The 16158-nt window shown below is 54.4% G+C and overlaps 1 protein-coding gene across 3 annotated transcripts in view; it reads right to left on the reverse strand.

The window, feature by feature from the left end:
• The window catches only part of UPF3A (UPF3A regulator of nonsense mediated mRNA decay), a 508452-nt gene that overhangs the window by 312693 nt on the left and 179601 nt on the right, over positions 1 to 16158 (reverse strand). The gene's annotated exons all lie outside the window — the stretch shown is intronic.

A 16158-nucleotide genomic window follows, 5' to 3' on the forward strand; every position in this document is an offset into this window, starting at 1 on the left:
AAAGCACACCACAAAAAAAGGTAAGTGTGCACATGTAAAGGGCACACATGCCCTACATTGCACTTTGCAGCTTTGAGCTTTTCCTGAATGCACAGTTCGCTTTTAGGAAAGGCTACAGGCATGTTTATTTGCGATTCCCTAGTTGCATTCGCAATTCAGGTAATCACAAAAAATTGTGATTACCTACATTGTGAATGCCAACCTTTGATACATTAGAAACAGCTTTTTCTGTTCGCAAAAGGGCCTATTGTGCGAATCGGCCAATTTGCAAACAGAGAATGGCTTGATGCATGTGCCCCACAGAATCAAGCAGTAGTGGACAGTGGTTGGAAACTGGTGATTTTTCTTCATGCTGATGATGATGTCTTCCTGTACATTAGACATACATGAGTGCTTATCCCAAATGTGGGCAACTTTTAAGCAATTCGGCATGATTTATAAGTTTTAGGTCATCGGGCCCAAATTGATGCTATACCACTAACCGAACACTGAGCACTGGGCTTTTATTTTTTGCAGAGTTTTGTATAGCGCTGGCTCGTCCCGGAGGTATCAGAGAGCTGTACATGAGGATCAGCGAGTTACAAGTAACAAAATTACATCAGTTACAGGCGCTTAGTAACAAAAAGTTAAAAAATAATAATACTTATCAGGATCTACACATCTAAATCAGACAACACACTTTGAGGTATTTGGAGATACAGTTAATTATGACATAGAGACTATTGACACTGAAATGTTATATTTTAAATTGAAAGTGGGGAAAAATCACTCACTTTTTAGCACTCATTCCCAGTATCACTGATGGGCGCAAACTGCATTGGCTAAAATTATCATAGTCTAAAGATGCTATATGCTCTGCAACACACAGATCAAACAACTACATCTGATGCTCTTGTGCCTACTAGAGCGTCACATTGAGAAAAACAATAAAGTGTTGGTTAGAATCACTGAATTTATCTCAGAAGTGCTCATTGTGCAAAAGAACTCAAGCTACAGGTCGCTCAATGTCCAGATTAATACTTGATGTTGATATTCAATACACATACTGCATATTTCATCAGGATACAATACCAATATTAGGTCAAGATGGAACAAATTGAACACATGCAATTTAGATTTCACATGTAACTGGGATTTTGTAAACAATATGTGTTATTCTTTGGAATATAACCAACAGTGTTGCTGTTCTTAGTGGAAACCAGAGTCATCACCTTCTACATGGGAACTGGTATTGCCACTCAGAATGACACATCACCCCACAACGACTCCAAATATAGAGAAAGGTGTACGGAAAGACAAAACCCCCTAATATATATTGCATCTGATTCCCAAAATTGAGATGGCCAAGTAAATACTCACAGGGTATCATCCTCCAATCCTCCAATAGACCACACCAAGCATCCCGCTTGTCCTAGACTATGATTAGAGACTTAATTTTGAAATGTTTTCAAACGCTTATCCTTGCACCTGTCCAACACAAGGGGTTTCTCGAAGGACCATACTTCTCACCAAAATGCACACAAATATATATATTATCTACTGGCGATCGCCAGAAGATAGTTATCGTTAGGACCTATTTTCCATAGGAAAAGCGTTTTTTCTTTTCCCAATAACTTTGGCGCCGGTTGACGAATCTTCGCGAAATTTTCAAAACTTGTGGCCCGCTCCGGTCAGCTCCTATCTTGAAAGTTTCAGGGTGATTCGCCAAGCGGGGGCTGAGAAAAAAGGGGGGTCCCACAACATGTTTTCTCCATGTTATTTCCCTTAGGAAACTTTAGACACGACTACAGCCCGAACTGCTGAACGAAATTACACCAAATTTGGCAAAAAGGTAGCCCTTGGATAAGAAAGAGACCTTTTTTTTAAATGGTGTAAATTCGGTCAGTAGTTCCTGAGAGATTAAAAAAATAGAGGTCAAAAAATCGATTTCCCATAGGAAACTTTAGACACGGTTACTGCTGAAACTGCTGAACAGAATTACAACACATTTGGCAAAAAGGTAGTGTTTGGTTCATAAAGCGACCTTTTTTTTAAATGGTGTAAATCCGTTCAGTAGTTTTCGAGATATTAAATGAAAAATATCTTTACATATCTGGACGGGACATAACTACACAAGCACGAACTTGGCTCTAATTGGCTGCCAACACTTCAATCCAGGAAGTGTTGGCAGCCATCTTGGTGCAATGCTTTTTAGGTCTCGCCTAGAGACGCAGCGCATGCGCTGCTCTCTACACAAACACCACTGCACTGCCCTAAACCCTAAAACACTACCCCAGCACGACCCCGTACACTGCACGAATACCACTGCACCACCCTAAATCCTGGAACACCAATCCCAGCAAGACCCCCTACACTGCCCAAACACCACTGCACCACCCTAAATCCCGAAACACTACCCCCAGCAAGACCCCCTACACTGCCCGAACACCACTGCACTGCCCTAAACCCTGAAACATCACCCCCAACAAGACCCCCTACACTGTCCGAACACCACTGCCCTAAACCCTGAAACACCACCCCAGCACAAACCCCTACACTGCCCGAACACCACTGCACTGCCCTAAACCCTGAAACATCACCCCAAACAAGACCCCCTACACTGTCCGAACACCACTGCCCTAAGCCCTGAAACACCACCCCAGCACAAACCCCTACACTGCCCGAACACCACTGCACTGCCCTAAACCCTAAAACACCAGCCCCAGCACGACCCCCTACACTGCCCGAACACCCCTGCACTGCCCCAAATCCTAAAGCACCACGCCCAGCACGACCACCTACACTGCCCGAACACCACTGCAGTGCCTTAAACCCTGAAACACCAACCCGCACGACCCCCTACACTGCCCGAACACCACTGCACTGCCCTAAATCCTGAAACACCACCCCCTGCACGACCCCTACACTGCCCGAACCCCACTGCACTGCCCTAAACCCTCAAACACCACCCCCCGCGCAACCCCCTACACTGCCCGAACACCACTGCACTGTCGTAAACCCTGAAACGTCACCCCCGGCAAGACCGCCTACACTGCCCGAACACCACTGCACTGTCCTAAACCCTGAAACACCACCCCTGGCACGACCTCCTACACTGCTCAGTACATCACTGCACTGCCCTAAACCCTGAAACAGTACCCCCAGCATGACCTCCTACACTGCCCGAACACCACTGCACCACCCTAAATCCTGGAACACCAATCCCAGCAAGACCCCCTACACTGCCCAAACACCACTGCACCACCCTAAATCCCGAAACACTAACCCCAGCAAGACCCCCTACACTGCCCGAACACCACTGCACTGCCCTAAACCCTGAAACATCACCCCCAACAAGACCCCCTACACTGTCCGAACACCACTGCCCTAAGCCCTGAAACACCACCCCAGCACAAACCCCTACACTGCCCGAACACCACTGCACTGCCCTAAACCCTGAAACATCACCCCCAACAAGACCCCCTACACTGTCCGAACACCAATGCCCTAAGCCCTGAAACACCACCCCAGCACAAACCCCTACACTGCCCGAACACCACTGCACTGCCCTAAACCCTAAAACACCAGCCCCAGCATGACCCCCTACACTGCCCGAACACCCCTGCACTGCCCCAAACCCTAAAGCACCACGCCCAGCACGACCACCTACACTGCCCGAACACCACTGCAGTGCCTTAAACCCTGAAACATCAACCCGCACGACCCCCTACACTGCCCGAACACCACTGCACTGCCCTAAATCCTGAAACACCACCCCCTGCACAACCCCTACACTGCCCGAACCCCACTGCACTGCCCTAAACCCTCAAACACCACCCCCCGCGCAACCCCCTACACTGCCCGAACACCACTGCACTGTCGTAAACCCTGAAACGTCACCCCCAGCAAGACCCCCTACACTGCCCGAATCCGACTGCCCTAATCCATGAAACACCACCCCCAGCAAGACCCCCTACACTGCCCGACCACCAATGCACTGCCCTAAACCCTGAAACACCACCCCAGCACGAGCCCCTACACTGCCCAAACACCACTGCACTGCCCTAAACCCTAAAACACTACCCCGCACGACCCCCTACACTGCCCGAACACCACTGCACGGCCACAAACCCTAAAACAATAGCCCCAGCACGACCCCCTATACTGCCAGAACACCACTGCACTGCCCTAAACCCTGAAACACCAGCCCCAGCACGACCCCCTACACTGCCCGAACACCACTGCTCTGCCCTAACCCCTAAAACACCACCCCAGCACGACCCCTACACTGCCCGAACACCAGTGCTCTGCCCTAAATCCTGAAACACTACCCCAGCACGTCCCCTTACACTGCCCGAACACCACTTCACAGCCCTAAACCCTGAAACACTAGCCCCAGCACGACCCCCTAAACTGCGCGATCAGCACTACAGTGCCCTAAACCCTGAAATACCACCCCCACACGACCCTCTACACTGCCCGAACACCACTGCTCTGCCCTAAACCCTGAAACACTACCACCAGCACGTTCCCCTACACTGCCCGAACACCACTTCACAGCCCTAAACCCTGAAACACTAGCCCCAGCACGACCCCCTACACTGCGTGAACACCACTGCAGTGCCCTAAACCCTGAAACACCACCCCCACACGACCCCCTACACTGCCCGAACACCACTGCAGTGCCCTAAACCCTGAAACACCACCCCACACGACCCCCTTCACTGCTCGAACACCACTGCACTGCTCTAAACCCTGAAACAACACCCCCTGCACAACCCCTACACTGCCCGGACCCCACTGCACTGCCCTAAACCCTCAAACACCACCCCCGCACGATCCCCTACACTGCCCGAACGCCACTGCACTGCCCGAAACTCTGAAACGTCATGCCCAGCAAGACCCCCTACACTGCCCGAACACAACTGCCCTAAACCCTGAAAAACCAACCCCAGCAAGACCCCCTACACTGCCCGAACACCATTGCACTGCCCTAAACCCTGAAACACCACCCCAGCACGAACCCCTACACTGCCCGAACACCACTGCACTGCCCTAAACACTGAAACACTAGCCCCAGCATGACCCCCTACACTGCCCGAACACCACTACACTGCCATAAACCCTGAAACACTACCCCCACACGTTCCCCTACACTGCCCGAACACCACTTCACAGCCATAAACCCTGAAACACTAGCCCCAGCACGACCCCATACACTGCCCGAACACCCCTGCACTGCCCTAAACCCTGAAACACCACCCCAGCACGACCCCCTACACTGCCCGAACACCACTGCACTGCCTTAAATCCTGAAACACCACCCCTGCATGACCCCCTGCACTGCCCGAACACCACTGCCCAAAACCCTCAAACACCACTCCTGCATGACCCCCTACACTGCCTGAACACCACTGCACTGCCCTAAACCCTCAAACACCACCCCTGCACGATCCCCTACACTGACCGAACACCACTGCACTGACCTAAACCCTCAAACACCACCCCCGCATGACCCCCTACACTGTCCAAACACCACTGCACCACCCTAAACCCTAAAACACCACCCCCAGCACGACCCCCTACACTGCCCAAACACCACTGCTCTGACCTAAACCCTAAAACACCACCCCCAGCACGACCCTTATACTGCCCGAACACCATTGCTCTGCCCTGAAACACTACCCCAGAACATCCCCCTACACTGCCCGAACACCACTGCACTGCCATAAACCCTGAAACACTAGCCTCAGCACGACCCCCTACACTGCCCGAACACCCCTGCACTGCCCTAAACCCTGAAACACCACCCCCAGCACGACCCCCTACTCTACACGAACACCACTGCACTGCCCTAAACCCTGAAACACCACCCCCGCATGACACCCTGCACTGCCCGAACACCACTGCACTGCCCTAAACCCTGTAACACCACCCCCGCATGACCCCCTGCACTGCCGAACACCAATGCATTGCCCTAAACCCTGAAACACCACCCCCCACACAACCCCCTGCACTGCCCGAACACCACTGCACTGCCCTAAACCCTTAAACACCATCCCCGCATGACCCCCTGCACTGCCCGAACACCACTGCACTGACCTAAACCTTCTAACACCACCCTCGTACAACCCCCTACACTGCCCGAACACCATTGCACTGCCCTAAACCCTCAAACACCACGCCCGCACAATCCCCTACACTGGCCGAACACCACAGCACTGCCCTAAACCCTGAAACACCACCCCCAGCACGACCCCCTACACTGCCCGAACACCACAGCACCGCCCTAAACTCTGAAACACCACCTCCAGCACGACCCTCTACACTGCCCAAACACCACTGCACTGCCCTAAACCCTAAAACACCACCCCCAGCATGGCCCCCTACACTGCCCAAACACCAATGCACTGTCCTAAACCCTAAAACACCACCCCCAGCATGACCCCTTCACTACACAAACACCAATGCACTACCCTAAACCCTAAAACACCACCCCCAGCACGACCCCCTACACTGCCCGAACACCACTGCACTGCTCTTAACCCTGAAACACCACACCCACACAACCCCGTACACTGCATGAACACCCCTGCAGTGCCCTACACCCTGAAACACCACCCCCGCACGACCCGCTACACTGCCCAAACACCACTGCACTGCCCTAAACCCTAAAACACTACCCCGCACGACCCCCTACACTGCCCGAACACCACTGCACGGCCACAAACCCTAAAACAATAGCCCCAGCACGACCCCCTATACTGCCAGAACACCACTGCACTGCCCTAAACCCTGAAACACCAGCCCCAGCACGACCCCCTACACTGCCCGAACACCACTGCTCTGCCCTAACCCCTAAAACACCACCCCCAGCACGACCCCTACACTGCCCGAACACCACTGCAGTGCCCTAAACCCTGAAACACCACCCCCACACGACCCCCTACACTGCCCGAACACCACTGCAGTGCCCTAAACCCTGAAATACCACCCCACACGACCCCCTTCACTGCTCGAACACCACTGCACTGCTCTAAACCCTGAAACAACACCCCCTGCACAACCCCTACACTGCCCGGACCCCACTGCACTGCCCTAAACCCTCAAACACCACCCCCGCACGATCCCCTACACTGCCCGAACGCCACTGCACTGCCCTAAACTCTGAAACGTCACGCCCAGCAAGACCCCCTACACTGCCCGAACACAACTGCCCTAAACCCTGAAAAACCAACCCCAGCAAGACCCCCTACACTGCCCGAACACCATTACACTGCCCTAAACCCTGAAACACCACCCCAGCACGAACCCCTACACTGCCCGAACACCACTGCACTGCCCTAAACACTGAAACACTAGCCCCAGCATGACCCCCTACACTGCCCGAACACCACTGCACTGCCATAAACCCTGAAACGCTACCCCCACACGTTCCCCTACACTGCCCGAACACCACTTCACAGCCATAAACCCTGAAACACTAGCCCCAGCACGACCCCATACACTGCCCGAACACCCCTGCACTGCCCTAAACCCTGAAACACCACCCCAGCACGACCCCCTACACTGCCCGAACACCACTGCACTGCCCTAAATCCTGAAACACCACCCCTGCATGACCCCCTGCACTGCCCGAACACCACTGCCCAAAAGCCTCAAACACCACCCCTGCATGACCCCCTACACTGCCTGAACACCACTGCACTGCCCTAAACCCTCAAACACCACCCCTGCACGATCCCCTACACTGACCGAACACCACTGCACTGACCTAAACCCTCAAACACCACCCCCGCATGACCCCCTACACTGCCCAAACACCACTGCACCACCCTAAACCCTAAAACACCACCCCCAGCATGACCCCCTACACTGCCCAAACACCACTGCTCTGACCTAAACCCTAAAACACCATCCCCAGCACGACCCTTATACTGCCCGAACACCATTGCTCTGCCCTAAACCCTGAAACACTACCCCAGAACATCCCCCTACACTGCCCGAACACCACTGCACTGCCATAAACCCTGAAACACTAGCCTCAGCACGACCCCCTACACTGCCCGAACACCCCTGCACTGCCCTAAACCCTGAAACACCACCCCCAGCACGACCCCCTACTCTACACGAACACCACTGCACTGCCCTAAACCCTGAAACACCACCCCCGCATGACACCCTGCACTGCCCGAACACCACTGCATTGCCCTAAACCCTGAAACACCACCCCCCACACAACCCCCTGCACTGCCCGAACACCACTGCACTGCCCTAAACCCTTAAACACCATCCCCGCATGACCCCCTGCACTGCCCGAACACCACTGCACTGACCTAAACCTTCTAACACCACCCTCGTACAACCCCCTACACTGCCCGAACACAATTGCACTGCCCTAAACCCTCAAACACCACCCCCGCACAATCCCCTACACTGGCCGAACACCACAGCACTGCCCTAAACCCTGAAACACCACCCCCAGCATGACCCCCTACACTGCCCGAACACCACAGCACCGCCCTAAACTCTGAAACACCACCTCCAGCACGACCCTCTACACTGCCCAAACACCACTGCACTGCCCTAAACCCTAAAACACCACCCCCAGCATGGCCCCCTACACTGCCCAAACACCAATGCACTGTCCTAAACCCTAAAACACCACCCCCAGCATGACCCCTTCACTACACAAACACCAATGCACTACCCTAAACCCTAAAACACCACCCCCAGCACGACCCCCTACACTGCCCGAACACCACTGCACTGCCCTTAACCCTGAAACACCACACCCACACAACCCCGTACACTGCATGAACACCCCTGCAGTGCCCTACACCCTGAAACACCACCCCCGCACGACCCCCTACACTGCCCTAACAACACTACAATGCCCAAAACCCTGAAACACCACCCCGCACGACCCCCTGCACTGCCCGAACACCAATGCACTTCTCTAAACCCTGAAACACCACCCCCCGCACAACCCCCTGCACTGCCCAAACACCACTGCACTGCCCTAAACCCTGAATCACCATCCCCCGCACGACCCCCTGCACTGCCCGAACACTATTTCACTGCCCTAAACCTTCAAACACCACCCCGCACAACCCCCTACACTGACGAACACCACTGCACTGCCCTAAACCCTGAAACACCACCCCCGCACAATTCCCTACACTGGCCGAACACCACTGCACTGTCCTAAACTCTGAAACACCACCCCCAGCACGACCCCCTATACTGCCCGAACACCACAGCACCGCCCTAAACCCTGAAACACCACCCCAAGCACGACCCTCTACACTGCCCAAACACCACTGCACTGCCCTAAACCCTAAAACACCACCCCCAGCACGGCCCCCTTCACTGCCCAAACACCAATGCACTGTCCTAAACCCTAAAACACCACCCCCAGCATGACCACTTCACTACACAAACACCAATGCACTACCCTAAACCCTAAAACACCACCCCAGCACGACCCCCTACACTGCCCGAACACCACTGCACTGCCCTTAACCCTGAAACACCACACCACACCCACACAACCCCGTACACTGCATGAACACCCCTGCAGTGCCCTACACCCTGAAACACCACCCCCGCACGACCCCCTACACTGCCCTAACAACACTACAGTGCCCAAAACCCTGAAACACCACCCCGCACGACCCCCTGCATTGCCCGAACACCAATGCACTTCTCTAAACCCTGAAACACCACCCCCCGCACGACCCCCTGCACTGCCCAAATACCACTGCACTGCCCTAAACCCTGAATCACCATCCCCCGCACAACCCCCTGCACTGCCCGAACACTACTTCACTGCCCTAAACCTTCAAACACCACCCCGCACAACCCCCTACACTGACGAACACCACTGCACTGCCCTAAACCCTGAAACACCACCCCCGCACAATTCCCTACACTGGCCTGAAACACCACCCCGCACGACCCCCTGCACTGCCCGAACACCAATGCACTTCTCTAAACCCTGAAACACCACCCCCCGCACAACCCCCTGCACTGCCCAAACACCACTGCACTGCCCTAAACCCTGAATCACCATCCCCCGCACGACCCCCTGCACTGCCCGAACACTACTTCACTGCCCTAAACCTTCAAACACCACCCCGCACAACCCCCTACACTGACGAACACCACTGCACTGCCCTAAACCCTGAAACACCACCCCCGCACAATTCCCTACACTGGCCGAACACCACTGCACTGCCCTAAACTCTGAAACACCACCCCCAGCACGACCCCCTACACTGCCCAAACACCACTGCACTGCCCTAAACCCTAAAACACCACCTCCAGCACGGCCCCCTACACTGCCCAAACACCAATGCACTGTCCTAAACCCTAAAACACCACCCCCAGCATTGCCCGAACACCACTGCACTGCCATAAACCCTGAAACACTACCCCCACACGTTCCCCTACACTGCCCGAACACCACTTCACAGCCATAAACCCTGAAACACTAGCCCCAGCACGACCCCATACACTGCCCGAACACCCCTGCACTGCCCTAAACCCTGAAACACCACCCCAGCACGACCCCCTACACTGAAACACCACCCCTGCATGACCCCCTGCACTGCCCGAACACCACTGCCCAAAACCCTCAAACACCACCCCTGCATGACCCCCTACACTGCCTGAACACCACTGCACTGCCCTAAACCCTCAAACACCACCCCTGCACGATCCCCTACACTGACCGAACACCACTGCACTCCCCTAAACTCTAAAACACCACCCCCAGCATGACACCCTACACTACCCAAAGACCACTGCCCTACCCAAAACCTTAAAACACTACCCCCCGCATGACCCCCTACACTACCCAAAGACCACTGCACTACCCTAAACCCTAAAACACGACCCCCTACACTACACAAACACCGCTGCACTATCCTAAACCCTAAAACACTACTCCCAGCATGACCCCCTACACTACACAAACACCACTGCACAACCCTAAACCCTCAAACACTACTTCACTGCCCTAAACCTTCAAACACCACCGCGCACAACCCCCTACACTGACGAACACCACTGCACTGCCCTAAACCCTGAAACACCACCCCCGCACAATTCCCTACACTGGCCGAACACCACAGCACCGCCCTAAACCCTGAAACACCACCCCAAGCACGACCCTCTACACTGCCCAAACACCACTGCACTGCCCTAAACCCTAAAACACCACCTCCAGCACGGCCCCCTACACTGCCCAAACACCAATGCACTGTCCTAAACCCTAAAACACCACCCCCAGCACGACCCTCTACACTGCCCAAATACCACTGCACTACCCTAAACCCTAAAACACCACCCCCAGCACGACCCCCTACACTACCCAAACACCACTGCACTCCCCTAAACTCTAAAACACCACCCGAGCACGACCCCTACACTACCCAAACACCACTGCACTACCCAAACCCTAAAACACCACCCCCAGCATGACCCCCTACACTACCCAAAGACCACTGCACTACCCTAAACCCTAAAACACTACCCCCGCATGACCCCCTACACTACCCAAAGACCACTGCACTACCCTAAACCCTAAAACACGACCCTTTACACTACACAAACACTGCTGCACTACCCTAAACCCTAAAACACTACCCCCGCATGACCCCCTACACTACCCAAAGACCACTGCACTACCCTAAACCCTAAAACACAACCCCCCGCATGACCCCCTACACTACCAAAGACCACAGCACTACCCTAAACCCTAAAACACGACACCCTACACTACACAAACACTGCTGCACTACCCTAAACCCTAAAACACTACCCCCGCATGACCCACAACACTGCCCGAACACCACTGCACTGCCCTAAACCCTGAAACACCAGCCACAGCATGACCCCCTACACTGCCCGAACACCTCTGCACTGCCCTGAAACACCACCCCCGGCAACACCCCCTACACTGCCCGAACACCCTTGCCCTAAACCCTGAAACACAACCCCCAGCAAGACCCCCTACATTGCCCGAACACCACTGCCCTAAACCCTGAAACACCACCCCCAGCAAGACCCACAACACTGCCCGAACACCACTGCACTGCCCTAAACCCTGAAACACCAGCCACAGCATGACCCCCTACACTGCCCGAACACCACTGCACTGCCCTGAAACACCACCCCCAGCAACACCCCCTACACTGCCCGAACACCCTTGCCCTAAACCCTGAAACACAACCCCCAGCAAGACCCCCTACATTGCCCGAACACCACTGCCCTAAACCCTGAAACAACACCCCCTGCACGACCCCTACACTGCACGAACACCACTGCACTGCCATAAACCCTGAAATATCACCCCCTGCAGGACCCCCTACAGTGCCCGAACACCACTGCCCTAAATCCTAAACACCACCCCCAGCATGACACCCTACTCTGCCTGAACACCACTGCACTGCCCTAAACCCTGAAACACCACCCCCAGCATGACCCCCTACACTACCCAAAGACCACTGTACTACCCTAAACCCTAAAACACTACCCCCCGCATGACCCCCTACACTACCCAAAGACCACTGCACTACCCTAAACCCTAAAACATGACCCTCTACACTACACAAACACTGCTGCACTACCCTAAACCCTAAAACACTACCCCGCATGACCCCCTACACTACCCAAAGACCACTGCACTACCCTAAACCCTAAAACACAACCCCCGCATGACCCCCTACACTACCCAAAGACCACAGCACTACCGTAAACCCTAAAACACGACCCCCTACACTACACAAACACTGCTGCACTACCCTAAACCCTAAAACACTACCCCCGCATGACCCACGACACTGCCCGAACACCACTGCACTGCCCTAAACCCTGAAACACCAGCCCCAGCATGACCCCCTACACTGCCCGAGCACCACTGCACTGCCCTGAAACACCACCCCCAGCAACACCCCCTACACTGCCCGAACACCCTTGCCCTAAACCCTGAAACACAACCCCCAGCAAGACCCCCTACATTGCCCGAACACCACTGCCCTAAACCCTGAAACACCACCCCCAGCAAGACCCCCTACACTGCCCGAACAGCACTGCACTGCCCTAAACCCTAAAAACACCACCCCCCTGCATGACCCCCTACACTGCCCAAACACCACTGCACTGCCCTAAACCCTGAAACACCACCCCCTGCACGACCCCTACACTGCCCGAACACCACTGCACTGCCCTAAACCCTGAAATATCACCCCCTGCACGACCCCCTACAGTGCCCGAGCACCACTGCCCTAAACCCTAAACACCACCCCCAGCATGACACCCTACCCTGCCCGAACACCACTGCACTGCCCTAAACCCTGAAACACCACCCCCAGCACGACACCTACACTGCCCAAACACCACTGCTCTGCCCTAAACCCTGAAACACCAGCCCCAGCATGACCCCCTACACTGCCCGAGCACCACTGCACTGCCCTGAAACACCACCCCCAGCAACACCCCCTACACTGCCCGAACACCCTTGCCCTAAACCCTGAAACACAACCCCCAGCAAGACCCCCTACATTGCCCGAACACCACTGCCCTAAACCCTGAAACACCACCCCCAGCAAGACCCCCTACACTGCCCAAACAGCACTGCACTGCCCTAAACCCTAAAAACACCACCCCTGCATGACCCCCTACACTGCCCAAACACCACTGCACTGCCCTAAACCCTGAAACACCACCCCCTGCACGACCCCTACACTGCCCGAACACCACTGCACTGCCCTAAACCCTGAAATATCACCCCCTGCACGACCCCCTACAGTGCCCGAGCACCACTGCCCTAAACCCTAAACACCACCCCCAGCATGACACCCTACTCTGCCCGAACACCACTGCACTGCCCTAAACCCTGAAACACCACCCCCAGCACGACACCTACACTGCCCAAACACCACTGCTCTGCCCTAAACCCTGAAACACCAGCCCCAGCACGACCCCCTACACTGCCCGAACACCACTGCCCTAAACTCTGAAACACCAGCCCCAGCACCACCCCCTAAACTGCCCGAACACCACTGCACTGCCCTATACCCTGAAACACCAGCCCCTGCACGACCCCCTACACTGCCCGAACACCACTGCACTGCCCTAAACCCTGAAGCACCACCCCCTGCACAACCCCCAACACTGCCCGAACACCACTGCACTGCCCAAAACCCTGAAACACCACCCCCGCACGACCCCCTACACTGCCAGAACACCACTGCACTGCCCTAAACCCTGAAACACCACCCCCAGGCAGACCCCCTACACTGCCTGAACACCGCTGCACTGTCCTAAACCCTGAAACACCACCCCCAGCAAGACCCCCTACACTGCCCGAACACCGCTGCACTACTCTAAACCCTGATACATCACCCCCAGCATGGCCCCTACACTACCCAAACACCACTGCACCACCCTAAACCCTAAATCTACCCCCAGCAAGACCCCCTACACTACCCAAACACCACTGCACTACCCTAAACCCTAAAACACTACGCCTAGCACGACCCCCTACACTACACCAACACCACTGCACTACCCTAAACCCTAAAACACTACCCCAGCATGACCCCCTACACTACCCAAACACCACTGCACTACCCTAAACCCTAAAACACTGCCCCCAGCACGACCCCCTACACTACCCAAACACCACTGCACTGTCCTAAACCCTAAAACACTACCCCCAGCACGACCCCCTACACTACACAAACACCACTGCACTGCCCTAAACCCTAAAACACTACCCCCAGCACGACCCCCTACACTACACAAACATCACTGCACTGCCCTAAACCCTAAAACACTACAACCAGCACGACCTCCTACACTACACAAACACCCCTGCACCACTCTAAACCCTAAAACACTACCCTCAGCACAACCCCTACACTACCCAAACACCACTGCACTACCCTAAACCCCAGAAAAGTAACCACCACCCCATGCCCAATCCCCTTACCTCTCATTCCTCGTGGTTCCTCTCTCCTCGTGGTTCCTCTCTCCTCGAGGTTCCTGCTTCATCCTTTTTTTTAAAACAGACTTTTATTAAGTTTCATGTAAATACAAACACATCCCCACCGCCCAATGACTGAGCGATAGCAAAGATCAAAAGGAAGTATCACCAACAGCCCAACAATCGCAGCCTAGACCCATATCTAATATCCCATAAAGTATCCACATTACCCTGCTGCCCGCCGTACATGTACCATCCAATGCAACAGAGTGGAACATCAGTCCCCCCACCCTCTCCCCCCTCCCACTCAAAAACGGTGGTTCCTGCTTCATGTTGTCTCTGAGGGGCTGTGCACGTCGTTGTGAGGAAACGGAACAGCCTCTGTTTACTTACAACGACGTGGATCATCTACATTTTTTTAGAACTCATAGTCATTTACCATACATACCTTTACAACAAAATTTGTTGTAAAGGCATGCGTGGTAAATGACCATCTGTTCTAAAATATGCACAGTAATGACTTTGCGATGTACAACGCATGCGTGGTAATGCATGCGTTGTAATGGTATCGCGAAGTAAAAAAGTCATTGTTTACCAATCGAAGCTGGCCCCTGTTCTTCAGTGAGTCGTTTATTTGATAAATTAGGAGGAAGGAATGTGTTTTTTTTTCAGCGAAAAGTGCATTTCCGGCTGTTGAATTGTGAAAGTGTCCGCGTGGCCTGGTTTCACTTCTGGCGAGAGAGTGGAAGAGTCTGTTTGGATCTAAAGGGGTTCTGCTGTTGGACGGGGCCGGCAGGACACGTCCTCAGAAAACACAGCTAATGGAAAGCGTTGTCCCCGAAGTGTGGAGCAGTGCCAGGAGAGGTCAACGAGTATGCGTCCCACCGCAGTATGACTGTACCGCGTGACCCATGTGCCGCCTCCAGTGTATGGAAGGCAAAAGCGGCATCCATCACAGGTCCTCTTGAAGACCGTTGTAGCACTAATTCTACATTTTGGAACTAGGGCATTTTAACCTTGTTGTTCCTGCCAGATACAAAGAGAAGATCCTGTGTTATTCAGTGCCCTCGTTACCTTTTCTATGGGTAGTGGTGCTTGTCACTTCGCTGCCCCGCCGGTGCACATGACTGGGCTCCCCACCTTGTGTGCCATCTGCAGGGCCTCTGCCCTCGGGTCACTGGTTT

The sequence above is a fragment of the Triturus cristatus genome, chromosome 8 (assembly GCF_964204655.1).
Source record: "Triturus cristatus chromosome 8, aTriCri1.1, whole genome shotgun sequence".
Taxonomy (NCBI): domain Eukaryota; kingdom Metazoa; phylum Chordata; class Amphibia; order Caudata; family Salamandridae; genus Triturus; species Triturus cristatus.